Source organism: Aptenodytes patagonicus, chromosome 1 (assembly GCF_965638725.1).
Source record: "Aptenodytes patagonicus chromosome 1, bAptPat1.pri.cur, whole genome shotgun sequence".
NCBI lineage: Eukaryota > Metazoa > Chordata > Aves > Sphenisciformes > Spheniscidae > Aptenodytes > Aptenodytes patagonicus.
In genome coordinates this window covers 46,127,518-46,143,577 of record NC_134949.1, presented here as the reverse complement: position 1 = coordinate 46,143,577, position 16,060 = coordinate 46,127,518, and the positions used below count along the sequence as shown (strand labels likewise).

General features: G+C 37.3%; 1 protein-coding gene across 1 annotated transcript in view; it reads right to left on the bottom strand.

Moving 5' to 3' along the window:
* TMTC2 (transmembrane O-mannosyltransferase targeting cadherins 2) overlaps positions 1–16,060 on the bottom strand; it is a 263,245-nt gene that overhangs the window by 165,711 nt on the left and 81,474 nt on the right. The gene's annotated exons all lie outside the window — the stretch shown is intronic.

The window sequence follows — 16,060 nt, the reverse complement described above, 5'->3', positions numbered from 1 at the left end:
TTTAACGCGTTAAGCCATATGTCCAGCTTCAGTATTGCTAATGGTCCCCATATGCTGGAAATGAACATCAGCATTTGAAGTAGAGAACATATTTTAAAGAAAAAGGAGAACTCCCAAACGTGCACACAGGAAGCCATTGACCAGCCCTCTCTCACATAAAATAGATAGGCAGTGATGGACTGGCAAGTCTCTGCTTGGAGGTTCTTCATTGTTTTTCCTCAAGATAATGTTAGATTTTTTTTTCATTTACTCCTTTTTCATTAAGAGCAATGGAAAAGCACCCTAGAGTATTTTTTACAGTGGATCTTAATGAGTCATCCTAAGGATGCTTTCAAGATTATATGTTACTTGTATAGACAACAAGCCTGAAAACACAGCCAGAGCCTAGTTTTTGGAGTACAAAGAGCTTCACATCCCCAGAACATACAGCAGCTGAGTCTACCCCTCCAAACTACTTACAGTCTATCTGTTAAGCAGGTGCATGATCAGAAAGCAGGCAAGTGAGCTTGTCATACTTCACACAATTCTCATACTTGCATGCAGACTAAAATATACATGTAGTCTGTATTGATAGGATACTATCTAGTACATAGAGATGTCTTAAGAAAGTAATAAGCGTAAGTACATGAAAACTCATTCATTTAAATGTTTAATTATAGACTCAAGGGAACTATTTGCCATTCTGGTAGACTTCTGGTGGCAATTATGCCTTACATGTTCTGTACTAAAGTTCATTCCTTCTCAACAGTTGTGAAAGTGGAATTTATCTACAAATCCAGCAGGCAATAAAGTTTTACCCATGCTACTTCTCAAAAAAAGATCTCTATATTGTGTATCAACTAGGCACACCTGCAGGAGACCAAGTTCTGTGCATCCTCTGCATTTCAAGTTGCAGCTTCGAGTTTCTCTTAAGAACAAATTTTCTTAGGTAAATCTCTAAGGAACAGCTAATAACTCTGCTGTTTTCAGATGGGAAATACTGGGTAACAACTAGCTAAGTGATATATAGGATCCTGAGCTGCTGGCTAGGCTCTGAGAATAGGACTATACATACCAAACAGATTGAAGGAAAACACCTAGGTGCAAATCATATTTTAAATTAATTAAAGGAAAACCTAATATCACAAAAGCGAAATAAAGTTCTAGTAAACTAGTGCCTAGTTCATTTCTGCCAATAGTATGGTCCTTTTCTAACTGTACAGAAATACCTGAATGCATCAAACTCAGAGCTCAAACATTGAAGACAATATATATTTTTAATATAATATTCCTACCTCATGCAACTGCTAGTGAAAGCTATTAACTGAATATGTAGTTAGTATAGGGCCCCAGGGGAATATATTAACAAATAATAATATTATGTATAGATTTCAGACTATTACTGTCCTACAGCAGTAATTTCATAGTCAACTTCAGTTTAGTACCAGAACAAACAGGAACTACAGGTAACAGGACTATAAGTAGTGTTTTACTCATAAAACTTTATTGGGTGAGGGTTTCCTGAATTAGGTATAAGCAGAATGGAAAGATGGATGAGACAACTATAACTATACCCTCACATGATTGCAACCACTGCCAAAAATAAAGACACAGGCAAATCGAGAAAAAAAAAACCCTCCAGAAAACAAACAAGAAAATCACAGAGAAAGGTTATGGTCTTGTACCACAGTATAAAAACATACAGACCTTCTAAGATTTTCTAAACTGCACAATGTCTTTTAAAGGAATTGATCTTTTAAAATAAGCAACATAAATTTGCAGAATGCAATGGGAAAAAAAGACATCTAAGCAAGGTAACTTGTTCCTTGCTTATTTCCATGAACCGTCAGCTGTGGTTTGACTTCATCCACCAGTAGGCTACGATTCTGCAGCCCATCAGCTGCAGAGTTCTAGACTTTATACCTTTGCAACTGAAGATGCACGGTGTTATTCAGAAGAAGGAAGCAGTGGCAGTAGTTACATATAACACTGAATGCTGTTGGGCACTGCCTTAACTACACTGAAGTATGCTGCATGTATTGATTTTCTTATCGATTAAAAGAGCTTTGAAAACTTTAAGTAACTAAAGCTTCAAAACATTTTTGGTTACAAGAAGGTTGAGATGGCCTGAAAAATCTTTTCCACCCGGAACATAAATATTTCAAAAGCTATCTATAAAGGCTTTGAACTGTATCATTCCCCATAGTGCAAGCCTTTTCATTTCTAAGTGTGTCCTCATATGCTGAAAGAATCTGGCCTTAATATTAACCCTAAATGCATCTCACTCCCTCTCAGATTAAGGTTGAGCCTGACATAAGAAACAGTAAAAGATGGACTATGTGTAATTTGAAACCCTAATTAATACCAACTGCCTGGCATAGTACTACTTGATTATTCATGCACAGGTAAAAAATGCACGCTGGAGGGAAGAAAGAGAAGTAATTAATATTTTCTGGTGCTGAACAATGGGATACCATCAGTTTCCTCTCAGGAGGGAGCAGATAAAAACAGAGGGAGAAGAAGGGCTCCTGTCTTTGTGTCTGCTCCCTGAGTTTCTTCACCACAGCATGTACAATAGGTCTGCAAAAAAGCATTTATTGAAAAAATACTTAAATTCTTAAACCAGAAAATACTGTCTGCTGTTCTCACAGCTGTTTCATAAGCTAGCTTCTCTCCCAACTACACCATACAACACAAAATTGCTAATTCTGTTCCTCTAAGATATCAAGATACTTCGTATTTACCTGATAACATATTCTTTCAAATACACATTCAAAGTTATTCTTTAAAATATTCTTCAGTGCCAAACTATTGCCTGGCAATAACTCACGATTTGTTTGTTTTATACACACACACACACATATATATATATGTAATACCAGCTTCTGAAGCATGGTCAGAATTCATAGTTGGAACCTCTGCTGCCCTTTTCAAATCTATTTTAGATGATAAAAGTGGGCCCAGCAGGCCTTATTAGATTTACTGTTCTGCAGTAGAATATGGCACTATACTACTTCTCTTCCCCACTTTCCTTTGAAAAAATAAAACATAAATAACTTTTGCCATTTCGCCATGCAGCAACTCACAACAGTACAAGGACAGAAATTTTAAGGCTTGAGAATACAGTAGTTAGAGTAGACATGTTGAGTTTCTTAACCAGATTAATAGTATGGATATTAAACTACTTTTTTTGACAAGCCACCTTTTGAATGTACATAAAGCCTTTCCAAGACACACACATTTTAAGCCATTATCTGAAAATGGAGGCACACATACTGTACCACTACAGAATAGAGTTTATCAGTCATACATCAGTCCCATGACTATCCACTTCTCTGTTCTTTTCAGTACGTGGCAGACTATACTGAGAAAAAAAGCTCAGTAATTTAATTTTTGAAAAAGTACCTTTTTTTCCCCCATTCAATCTCTTTTTTAACACAGCATTTTCAGAAAGTTCAAGGAGATTGTACGTAATTATGCCTAAACCCACGCCTCCTGTGCACTCTAAATTTAAAGCCTGAAAGAATTTTTAGATGGCACTCTAACTTTTATTTTTAGTGAAGCATTGAAAAGAATACCCAGGAACACGTACACATACAAATACAGAAATAATGAGTAGAAAAGAAACTACTGAACCACAACGTAACATACAGACACTCTCTTTTTTATATTTTTTTTGGGGGGAAGGATAAAGAAAAGCATCAAGTTATTTTATGTAAGGTCCTTTCTTCAAGCACCAAAAAACCCCTTCATTTATCAAGGTCTGGTCTAAACTTAAAAGTTTCACTGTTTTAACTGAAAGGTGTTATTCAAAATCTATTTAGTGAAAACAATTTGGTGTATGCATATCCACAGAGGTCAATTTAACCTTTATACTGGCTTTAGAACTCGTATTGAAGAAATGTCCTTATGGGGGGGGCGGGGGAGGCAATCCCAGACCCAGCTATTGTTGGTCACGTTCATGTTTTTCACTTGTAAGAACCAAATGATTCAGAGAGCAGTCAGACCCACCCTGGCTTTCATTATCCACAGAACTGCCAAGCACAGACCCCGCCACGCTACAAACTATTAGCTGTGGAATTTGTGCCCACCCAAAATTCTTCTGTCTCCAAAAAGTCTCCTCTTCCTCCCTTCAGCCCCACCATAAAATGCATAAATGCATAAACCCAATGTTCTGACAGACACCAATTGTACACCCCTCATTGCTTCTCCTACACAAAGGATATCATGCTAGCAGATTTGTAAGGTTGTTTTTTTTTTAAATATTATTGTACAGAATAAGCATTTCCATTTAGGTTAAGCACATTTTGGTATCTTACAAATATTTATGCTGAGGCCTTAAAAAACTATTTTGTATAGCAAGAAGCTAGAACTCTTGGGTATCTTTTTCTTGTAGTATTTTTAGTATAACTGCCCTCAAAATTTGCCCAATTACGTACATGAAAGATTGCCCACAAATATATTAACACACCACAAAAGGTACCATTTTTAGAGAGCAACTTCCAAATAAAGGGGTAAGTGAAAACACAATGCTTAAATTTTTTCTTTCCTGAAATCAGTCTGGTCTAAGGAACCAAACAGATGCCACTGGTCTTCAAAATCACCACTATCTTCCTAGTCTAGTTTACCAACTTCTCTGATATGCAGTCACAGGTGATTGTGGTCCTAGCCGTATTTATAGCCAGATACTAAATAATATTAGGAGGGCAAGAGAATCCTCCATGAGGATTAAAAAAATCTAATTTATTCTGAGTCAGCTCCCAAGTCTAGCTACACAATCACAAACCAAAGATGATGTACTACCATTTCAATGAAACAGTCTGAGGAAAAAAAGAGAAAGCCCAGGAAACACACAAAACAAAGCAAGCTTAACTTGATGGAAAAAGCAGCAAGAAATGTTAACATATACTTGAGCTAAAACTCAAGGCTTACATTTCTCTGTGATGATAGTTTACTCACCAGTGAATCAACCAAAATATTTAAAGTATCTTTTCGAAGGATTCCAAATTAAAAAACAGTGCAGCACTTTTCCTTCTCAGATTCCTATTAAGTAAAATTCCTACAGAATATATAGAGGGGCTAAAATCTGGCTAGAAAGCATTTGTGATGATCGGAGTTAGCCTTTATCCTCAGGCCTTGCCACACACATGCCAGACAAATTCCTGGAAGCATTTTTTTTTTTTTTTAAGCAGGAAAAAATGGAACTTGCTACAGACTTAAGTCAAAATCAATTTTTATGAAAACTAAATTCTATCAAAAAGTAAAACAATCCAGAAAATTAAAAACAATATTTGGTCCCACAAAGGTGTGTAACGACTTCTAGTCAATAGAGTGTTCAGCATAGTCCTGGATGAATGAACTATGCTCTTTCCAGCTCTCCAACTTCTTTACAGGAGCACTGTGGGATGCCCTTCATAAACGTACTTTAACAGAGCAGACTGGCATCCACCCATTTGGAAGGTGTTGATCCTACTGAAAAAGGTTGAAAAGAGTTTTACTCATTTGTTTCATCTTTGTGCCTCAATAGCTTATCCAGATACAGGGACCTACTAGAGTAAACCAACTTTTGTGGCTTGCCACAGCGATTGTGAAACACTAGAAATTGAAACCATAGCAGTGTTTAAAATAAGTTTTTATTTTCTCTTAATTCCTTGGTTAAGAGCACCCAGGTAGTAGGCAACAGTTTGCAACAGTTTGGGAGTGACATCGAAAGGACTAATCACCATTACTTTGTGAAAGAAAATAATGGGCTTTACAGTTGCCATTATATGCAAGTCTGCACCAACCATACCCTCGAGGATTTTACTGGATGCTGTCAAAGATTGAGCTAAAAAGCCAGGAAATGACAAATTAGTTGAATTATGTTTATCAGAACACCCAGGATCAAATTCTGATTTCTGCTACATTAGCGTTAATCCACATTAGTACGGGAATAACCTCCAATTTATGTCACTGAAACCAGTAAGGTTTTATAATCAACTGCAATTGGCATAAGCTTTTATAGTCTTTCAGTAGACTTTTTAGACTTCCAAGCATAAAAACAAAACAACCAGAAACCATTCCTTTCTATGTTTTAGAGCAGCTGTTGGGAGGCAGGCAGTAAATAAAAAGGATCTCAGATAGCAATTCAGCTGAACTGAAGTCATTACCAGAATCACATACCTGATCAACCTTCCTGACAATACCATTACAGCTAAGTCAAGTCTAGCTGAACTACAAAAAGCAGCTAGCGTTGAACTGAAACGGTGCCAGATTTTCAAGTCTCTCCAGTTCTATGCTAGCCAACCGCTTGCACTTTTCTTCACTAGTGATTTGCATGCCATTTTATTTATTTTTTTTTAAGCAGATTTAACTTTCTTAAGAAGTATCTTTCTGAAGAATGAAGGTCTGAAGACCTACTGGAAGATCAAAGCAATATTTAACTGCTAGGCTTAACTTCCCTACTGGAACATTTAAGTCCAACCATCCTTGACAGCAGCACAATGGAGGACTGCATTTTTCCTGGTAGCTGAGGAACCCGAGTGCCACAAAAGGTTATGGTATTTCATAACTCTGGCATTTAGACAACAACAGCTCTAAGTTCTGCCTAAAGAGACCTATAGAGGAAAGCTGATCGAACACAAAGCTTTACGAAAATTACTGAAAGCTTTAAAAAAGTGAACAGTTTGCTTCTTTCAGTAGTCTACATCAAACACAGAAATGGTTTGTGGGGAAACAATTCACGTGCAGTATTTTATTAAGACAGAAATTGTAAGCTGCCTCTCAAAATTCCAGCACTGCTAATGGACAGTGATAATTTTGCCTTCTCTATTCAAAGAAGGAGGACTGGTTGAGATCACAGTAAGAAAAAACTTCAAATATGGGGAAAAAAATATCATGGGTAGATTAAGAGAAACACATGCAACTCAGTGCAATGAAGGTGACCCAAAGGAACCAGAGAACAGACTGCCTGGAGAGGTCAGTCAGCACTTTCAGACTTCAAAAAAGAGATAAACAGTGGGTACTGTGTTGTTGCATTTGTTGACAAGGCAAATGTATTCTCTTCAAATATCACAGCCTCTCACATAAGGACGGAAGAAATACAGAATTTCACCTTGGAGAAAAGAAGCTTCAACTTCGCATGCCTGAGCTTGAACAGAGTCTGTTTTCTACTAGGGATCTACATGTGTTTTATATATATCATTTGAGAAAGAGTATTGTAATGCTCTATTTTTTTTTTTTTTTTTCCCAAAGAGCAACAGTCCATTTGAATCTTTACATAAACTACAGCACATACCTATTACCTACAAAGCTGGGGAAGGTTACTTTTCTTCAGAGTTCAGGCTCCCTCTTTGCTGTCTCCCATGGCATTACAAGTCACTGAAAGTTTAATGAAGAAAATTCTAGTTTGCCAGACCATATAAAACAGCAGGATGTATTTATTTCTACATAACAAAACCAACCTAGAGTAACATAAGGAAGAAGCAGTTTCTGCTCTACGAGATTTGCTTCTTTTTCTAGGGCTTTACATTGATCTTGCTACAAAGTAATCGGGAATTCAAAATTTACTTCTCACCACAGAAAATTAGTTGTTTGGAATAATACAATGCTGTGCATGCATCATAAACTTCCCAGGTTCCTAACTTGTTGTGGTAGGCAGAAAGACACTGAGAAATTAATTATGACATATAGCCAATAAATAATACAGCTAACCAACCCACACATCCCATCCACTAAGACAATGTAGCACTGAAGGCGTATGAAGATTTCAGTGTAGATTGCCACGTTCTTTTAATGAAATCTGAAGAAATACTGAGATAGTAAGATATTGCTATCCACCTATTTTAGAAAAAAATTACCCAGATGTTGTATGTAATCAGCCATACATACCTCATTCAAATCAACTTCATCACCCCCTCTATTTCCTTCTCAATTATAGCCTTGTAGGATAAAAGCCTGTAGAAATCAGTGTGGAACAGAGGCAGCTCCTGGCTCATGAGAGGCACTGGGACGCCACAGGAAACCCAAAAACTCACCGTCACGTTTTCAGTGATGGGAGTTTGAAGTCCCACCCCTGGAAACTGAACTGAGTCTAACTGGGAACTGCAGCAGTGCTGACTATGAGGATCATTTCACACAAAGACATTCAACTTGAATCCCAAACTCACAGCGAATGCTTAGCCATCAACTACTGAGAAAGATAAAATAGTATTTCTAGAGACACAAGCTGCTGTTATTTTAGTATTACAGGCCAATGTTACAGGCCAACAAAACAGATGAAAGTTTTAAATTAAAGGTCACTTCTGTGGGCTGATATTCTGGAATTTTATGTATAAATCAAGCCAGGTGACTTATTTCCAATAGCTATGAAAATAATAAAATTGGTTTCAATGACCTCAGAGATATATATGCTTATTTGTGGTTGTGGCCCCAGGCAACCCTGAAATCAGCCATTCCATTAAGTCAGAAGCATGGCACACAGCCAAGCTCCTGTAAGAGTTAAAGGTCTTGCACATACTTTCTTTGTGTGTTTATTTGAATAGAATGGTGACTTTGGGTTTTGGGCCACCCATCACTTATAGACCTCCCATAATATTTAAAGGAACTGCTCAGCTGAATCTTAGCATACACCAGTCAGCTTTGGGATACTAGCTCTTTAAACAAGATATAAAAGCATCAAAAATTGAAGCAATGGGGAAAAACATCAAAACAGAGTTTATCTGGAGATATTTTAATGTGCATTTTCCTCTACAGATGAGTCATGCAACATTTTGGGTGCAGTTTAATTACAATAATAAGATAAAGAACCTAAATGCTGTTACATAAGCCAAAAGAAATACACACTAAAACACAAACTGTCCAATATAATGAAATAAGAAATAAGGTTGACAATTATCAGAAAATAAAGAAAGTACTTCAGGTCACCACACTGTAATTCCCCCCCCCCCCCCCCCCCAATAAACAAAGAGCCTCTTTTTCCCTTTCTTCTCCGGCATCACAAAAAGAAGCTGTAACAGCTAACTCTCATAATCATGAATACTACAAAGATGTGCGGACATTAGAAACAAACTCTGACTTGAACATGCAAAAACAACTGGCATTTGCCAGTAGTCTTAAGGACACCCCGCTACTAAATAAACAAACAATCAGTTAATCTGGGCTCCAGAACCGCAAAAGTAATCATGAATTACATTTTCATTCAGAAGCTTCAAACTTTTTTTTTTTTTTAAATTGGGGGAGGTTTCCGTAATACAAGAAAACATCAGTGTATCCTACTTCTACCTGTAAAGATGAGCTCTCTCACATAAGACAAATTCACAAGGAAAAAATGCTATGCCTAATGATGAGCAGGGGAAAATATGAGTCAAACTTGCTATCATACATAACACAAAAGCTATGATTACTGCTCTATTTTCTTGCCAGTGGTACTGCTTTTTACCATAAAAGGTCTCTCTCAAAGACAGCAAGTGTTAAATTGATAAAGAGAACAAAGGTTTTGGAACTTCACTAATAGTAGTCATCCTGATCCATCCTGAAAGTCATGGCCCCATCTCTACATTTTACACTGCAAACATCGAAAAGAAGAAAGTAGCAAGCGAAGTGTTCTAGAATAGGGACCAAATCTGGATGATTTTTTCTGTGACCAGGTACCACAATAAAGGTTGGCAGGTACCAATTCCAGCTGTACCAGTTCCAGCCTGACCAACTACCACTTTGAACAGTCATAAGTTATGCAAGTGTGTATATACGTACACTGCAATTTAGGAACTGCTGCTTTAGAAAGTTGATTCAGTGCCAACGTCTAAAGCTTTAAATCTGGCTCCTGCAACAGAAAAGGGTACAAAAGCATGACTGCTCACTAAATGCCAAGGAAGGAATCCAGTGCACCTCTCAGCAATAATAAAAATCAATTAATAAAACAGAATTATTGTTTATTTGTAGAATTTTTTTTTTTAAAGTGCTCATTTCTTTATGGCCTTAAATAAAGAAAGAAAAGCATTGCCAAGAACAGCAGAAACTCTGAGTTCTGCCACTCCACCTTTCCTGGCACCCAAAAGATTGCCAAAAGGAGATAATGGTTGCTCTAAACTGAATTTCACACTGCTCCTATCACCAAATGGACTAACTCAGAAAGGAAAGTTGTTCATTAAACGCAGGGTAAAAGCAACACATCCAACTAGTTAGAACCTGAAAAGTAAAAGTGGATAGAAATATACAAAAATGTTTAGGTTGCATACATAAATACATGTTTTAATGGCCAGCTCAGCTTAACTGTTTAAAAAAACAAAAACAAAACAAAACAAACCTGCAGTAGGGTATCCACTACATAAGGCAGAGGTGGTAGGTAGGTACCGCAGCTTGTAGCATACCTGCCGTTCATGGTGTTCTCTTGTTGAAACTAGCAGAAAAAGTAGTTTGCAGATACCTCACTCCGGTACAACACCCCACTGTGCTGGCGACACAAGGCTTCCTTCCCACCAGGCATGTTTTGTCTTTGTGGAATTAGCTTAAAGCCAGGAACAACAATCCACCCTTCCTCTTCGTATTTATTACATGGCTTCTTACTGTCTCAAGGATGCTGGTGTCTCTTGGATACGTTTTTCTAATTTTTCAGAACTTATTTTAGATGCTGTGTAATGACTTTTAAACTGAAGTTTCATGGTGATGTTTTTCAAGCTCAACTGATTAAAGCTTGTTTAATGGATCTTGAAGAAAATATATTATTCACCTTAATGAGAATTTATGCAAATCACTGCTACTAGCTTCTGCAGAAAACCTTTTCAATTAATTATAATTAGGCTTTTTAGTTTTAGGCTTCTGGTTTTTTTCTACTAGGAAATTATAAGCGTGGATTTTTTTTTTCCATTATGGGAGATGAAGAACTTCATTGGTGTGATGTACAAACTCCTATACAAACGGACTTGTAAGTGCAGAGCCCTTTTCATCCCTGCCATTCAGATCAGGTCTAAGTATATACTCCCAGATATCCATGATTGGAAAGAAGACAAAGAAAGTTGGTCATTGGTGTTGATAGACACATAAATTACTCCTTGTCTTTAGGAGAGAGATTTTTATAGAAAAAAATAAATAATCAAATATTGGCACGTCCCCCCAACACTTCTGAAACTCTTGCAAATACAGAAAGGTATCTCTCTAAATATAATATTGTATAAGTATTTTTTGTACATATTTCATGGGCATTTCAGTGACTTCCCTACTTAGCATTAATATAAAAACCCTTTGCTTAAGTGGGTAAAATATACTTTGAATATAGCCAGAAATATTCCAGTAGAGAAGTTGCAACAACTCAGAAAGAACAATGCACTTACCAGTAATAACATTTGAACTATTTTTACAGGTATGGATTTACAGTGAAGAAGATGGTGCAAAGCTCTATATTGCAGAGATAAACAAGTCAGAGGTTATTATGATTAATTAGATCATATATTAAGAAGCTCCTCATATAAAAGTGAAATCCTTATTGTACTGCAACTGATTTCTTAACACCAGGTGCTTTTAGCTCTTCTGAACAAAGAGCTACCTAGCACCACTTTGGTACTTATTTTATCAGCTGAGGCCAGGGTGGGAAAGTGGGAGAAGGTTTTTGTTACAGTCTTTCTAATGGAGAGTCTTAATTTTGGAGAACAGCGAAAGTCCAATGAATCTTGCATATTCCCATCGGGCTGGACTGGGGCAGAACCCAGCCACTGCTTAGTTCCCACCCTCTTCCCTGAACTGTGAAATCCCATCCCTGATCCCAGAACTAATCCTGAATCACTCAAACCTCATCCATTCCCTTCATCAAACTCATGATTAATTTGGGAGGAGAAGGAAAGACAAGATGGGAAGGGACCATGAGGTTGTTACCTAGAATTACAACTCGGGTAAACCAGTTTCCGTCTGCCCCTATTTCTCCCACAGTCCTAGAACACCTGTGTTATGACAGCACGTCTCTTTAAAAGCAGTCTAACACACCTTTCGTTGTTCTCGCCCTTCTATTAGGACTTCCCATGGTGGAGCCCAATAGGGACAGAAATTAGGTAAAAACAAGTGAGCCTCAAGCAACCCATGTTCTACAAACTTACAGCTACCCATTGACGACAACTCCCTTTATGTCCTTTTTTCAGGTCCTCAGGCATGGACTGTTTTCTGCTACGAAATGGAAGTTCTAATTCACCCTGATGGCTGTAATCATAGCTCCTATTCATAAAACAGAGGAATTAATAATTGCACATAGACATATCCCCTCATCTGTCACAGTTATTTAATCACGTGTCATTTAACCAGAAATGAAAGTGTGCTTCCTCTTGAAAAAGCAAATGTGAAAACGACTGTTTGGTTCTAGGTTTATAGTCTTCAAATCCAGATCAAGTGTGCTCACAAAAAAAAGTTACCACTCTCCAACTCTTAGCTCCACAAAATCAACCAGAGATCTGCAAATCAAGTCGTTCCCCTTTGAAGCTTATATTGCCATGACTTAGGAGCGAAAGTTTGGTGGACACGTCCAACTGCAGTAACATTTTATATAATGCAATGATGAACATTAAAGATCTCAACAAGACATGCATAGGAGTACATCTACTGTGCCCGAAACAGTAACACTCAAAATTAATGTGCAGGACAACCATCTTGAGCCAAACACAGAAACAAGAGTAAGGCTTTGGAGCAGCAAGCAGATTCATTAGAAATTAAAAGGCAAAGCAGAGTATTAAATAGCCACATAAACAAGGTGAAACCGTGCTATGCTTTTAATTTGCAGGCAGAATTTGGCAGCTGGAACTTCATTAGCAATTCTCTAGGTGATGTATGAACAAATTCAGCCTCCCATGACTGTACCTGTTCTGCAGGGCTAGCAGTAGTAAAACTGACATAAGAGCTAGAATCATAAAGACAGAGAACACCACTTTTCAACACCCTCAATAAAGTGACGTGGTTTATTTTTTAAGCAGCCACTTAGCCCTTTTGGAAGCGTGGTTACGGTCAGATGACAGAAATCATCTTTTGAACTTCAATATTCACTACCAAGGGTATATTATGATGCAAACTCAGATCTCCTTGTTTTGCCATTAACACTGTCTAATCTGTCAACTTCTTTCTAAGAGTAAAAGAGATCTTGCCTTACAGAAAAATAACTTAAATGCATCTGTTGGGGATTTTTTTTGTTTTTGTTTTGAATCCAAACAACTAAAATATTCACCAATATCCTAGTTCTGATTTCTAGGGTAAGGTACAATAACTTAACAGCCACTAGAAACTAGTGGTCAGGAGAGAAAGTCCAACTGATTAGGTTTCTGAGAGATCTTTAGCTCATGGGATAAAGTGGTAAGTATAAATAAAAATTTGTCATTCCAAGACAAATATTCCTGTAAAGAATTTGTTTTATATGAATGAAGCTTTATTGGCTGATTTTCTTTTTTTAAGAGTCATCTAGCCAAACAAAGATAATCTAAAGGAAGATAATTACAGCAGCAGCAGGAATCTAACATTCAGTAACATTTTTCGATTATAAGTGATGCTTTCATGCACAACAACATTCAATACTATAATGGCACAAACTGGCTTTCAGCACTGTAATTTCGAGAATTACAGTTTCAGAGCCTCAAGTATTTTGCTGCTGTAAGAGTTCGGATTTGTTCTGCTCTAAGTAGCCAAACCTTTTAACATTTCTCCAGTTCTACATCAGATTAGAAGACATTTCCCCCTCCTCCAGCTTTTTTTTCTCTAGGCTTCTGTGTTCTCCCATTTCCATCTAAGAATGTAGGATTACTAAACCATATTGGGAAAAAAAAATATCACACAGTAATTAATACAATTACTTCCCCCAGCTAAAGAAATGTAATTTCAATACAAATCCATTAAGTTGTCCAAATATATGACAGTCCTTGTCAGAAACATCAACTCCATCCAATAAATGTTTTGGATCCTCCCCCCCCCCCGCCAAATGACTTACTTTTAAAAGAAAGTTTCCACCTCCCTTTTTCAGCTTTGATTACCCCACTGAGTGAAATTAGCTAGTCTAAAAGAAAAACCCCACACGTTTGCAGCCACAGACGCACATATTTCTTTCCCTGAGCACGGTTTCCCAGTTTAGCCATTCTGCGTAAGCCCTTAGGTTCTGATGGCTCTCAGGAAGCAAAAGCTTGCTCTTAAAATGGACAAAATTAAGTGGGGGACGATGCCTTTATGCCATTTTCCTCCCTTGCAAAATCATTCAGAAATAACTACGCATAAACTTCCTTTTAATCAACAAAATGATGCTACACTTCATAGCTTTCCTGTGCACCTTTAGAAACAGAGGAGGAAGTGGCTGCAAGAGTCATAGACGAGCTCGGAAGGAAAAGAAATTACGTGTCGGAAAACCTTTCCCTGATAAATTACACAGTGACTTCCTCAGCCCAAGAGGTCGGAAATAAATCTAAACAAAAAAATACCGGTATGTAACTGCCTTTGATCTTCACCGCTATCATCACCTTGCCCTGCAGAGAGTTACCAGGTATGGTAACTTTTTAAATATTTATTTTAAAAGTCTTCATTTTAGAAAGAGAATCATTTAAGAAGAGTAAGGGCCTGACTCCTTGAAACTAAATGTTGGACAGAGTTTTTCCTTTCTACTACTAAAACAGAGGGATTTCTCCCCCACATATTTTCCTTAATATACTAAAATGTTTTTGCTTTTTTGCTAACTAAAAGGTATAGTAATTTTTTTTTTTTTTTAATTTCTTCATTTTTTTTCTTTTTACCGTACTTTGTGCTAGTGGTGGATTTATGGACAACTGAAGGTGGGGTAAGGGTTGGTTGGTTTCTAACAGAAACTAAATAATCTAGAAATTAATCAATTTACAGGAAAACAGTATTTTTTCCTTGTTGATAGTTGGGGTGAGTGACAGAGGTGCTGCCCTCTCTCACCAAGTGTTGATTTACGATGCAGCGTTGGCTCTTAGGAACTTAACCACGCTATTAAGCAAGTGATCAAAATTACAAATAATCTACCCTTTTGGATGATGTCAGTTTTTAATAGTCTGGCTAAGAATTTCTTCATGCCAGATTCTGAAATCTTGCTCCTAAATGCAGATCAGAAAACTTTCAAATCTGACTGTGAGCTGTTGTGAACATGAATCCCTCTATTTTTCTCTGATTACATCAACAGGTCTATCATGAAGTATGTTGGTTTATGTTTTTTTAATGTACGTATGAACTTCACACCTTCCAACGTCCCTCCCTCTAGGCACTACAAACCCATTAAATGTATTTGTGCAAAAACTAGTCAGCATAATTTAGGGGGGGAAGCAAAGAAATGTGGAATTGTTTCTTTCATACCACTGTCCCATTATGCCCAGGAGGGCCAGGAGTCTTAAGAGCAAGCACAGTCATCTACTGTTCTGCATGAACAAAAGTTAGAGCTAGTGAATTAGGCTGAACTAAATTAAACTGGTTTTTAATTTAGAACGTCCTTGTTCAGTCATTTTGTTATACCCTTGTGGGGACATTCTCAGTACTGCTGATGGATGTTTAGCCACCAAGTTTCTCACCTACACTACTGTAACAAGGGTGTTTTGAAAATTAATTAACGTTAGTACAGCACTTCAAAAGTGTAAAGTACTATGTAAATACTAAAGGCATTCAGTTAATGTTTATAAGAGTAGGTTAGCTAAATCACCATTTACCATACCGAAGGTAAGCACTTTATATTTTTAAAGTTCACAGACTGTCTATAAAAAGCCTGACAAACACTTAATACGCACTGAATAGCACACTAAAAGCACGGACAGCCTCAACTTGTCGTTTCTGTAATCAATTTTGAATGAAGTCAACTCAGAGCAATCATCTCACAGGAACAGGAAGCCCACATGAAATCACAGTTCCCAAATGAAAGGCCAAGGAATCTGAGTGCCTTTTCTGCTGCCGTGACCCAAAAGCCACAGAGGGCAATGAGATTGCTTTAACTGCTGTGAACTTTGAATCAGGTTGTAAAGGTCAACAATTATTAGCTAAGGAACAAAAAAAGCCAGCATCTTCATTACCCAAAAAATTCACTGCAGTAGAAAAGGCATATACAAAACGCAGTTCCTGTAACAGCTCCTTGATATCTTCTCCCTCCTCC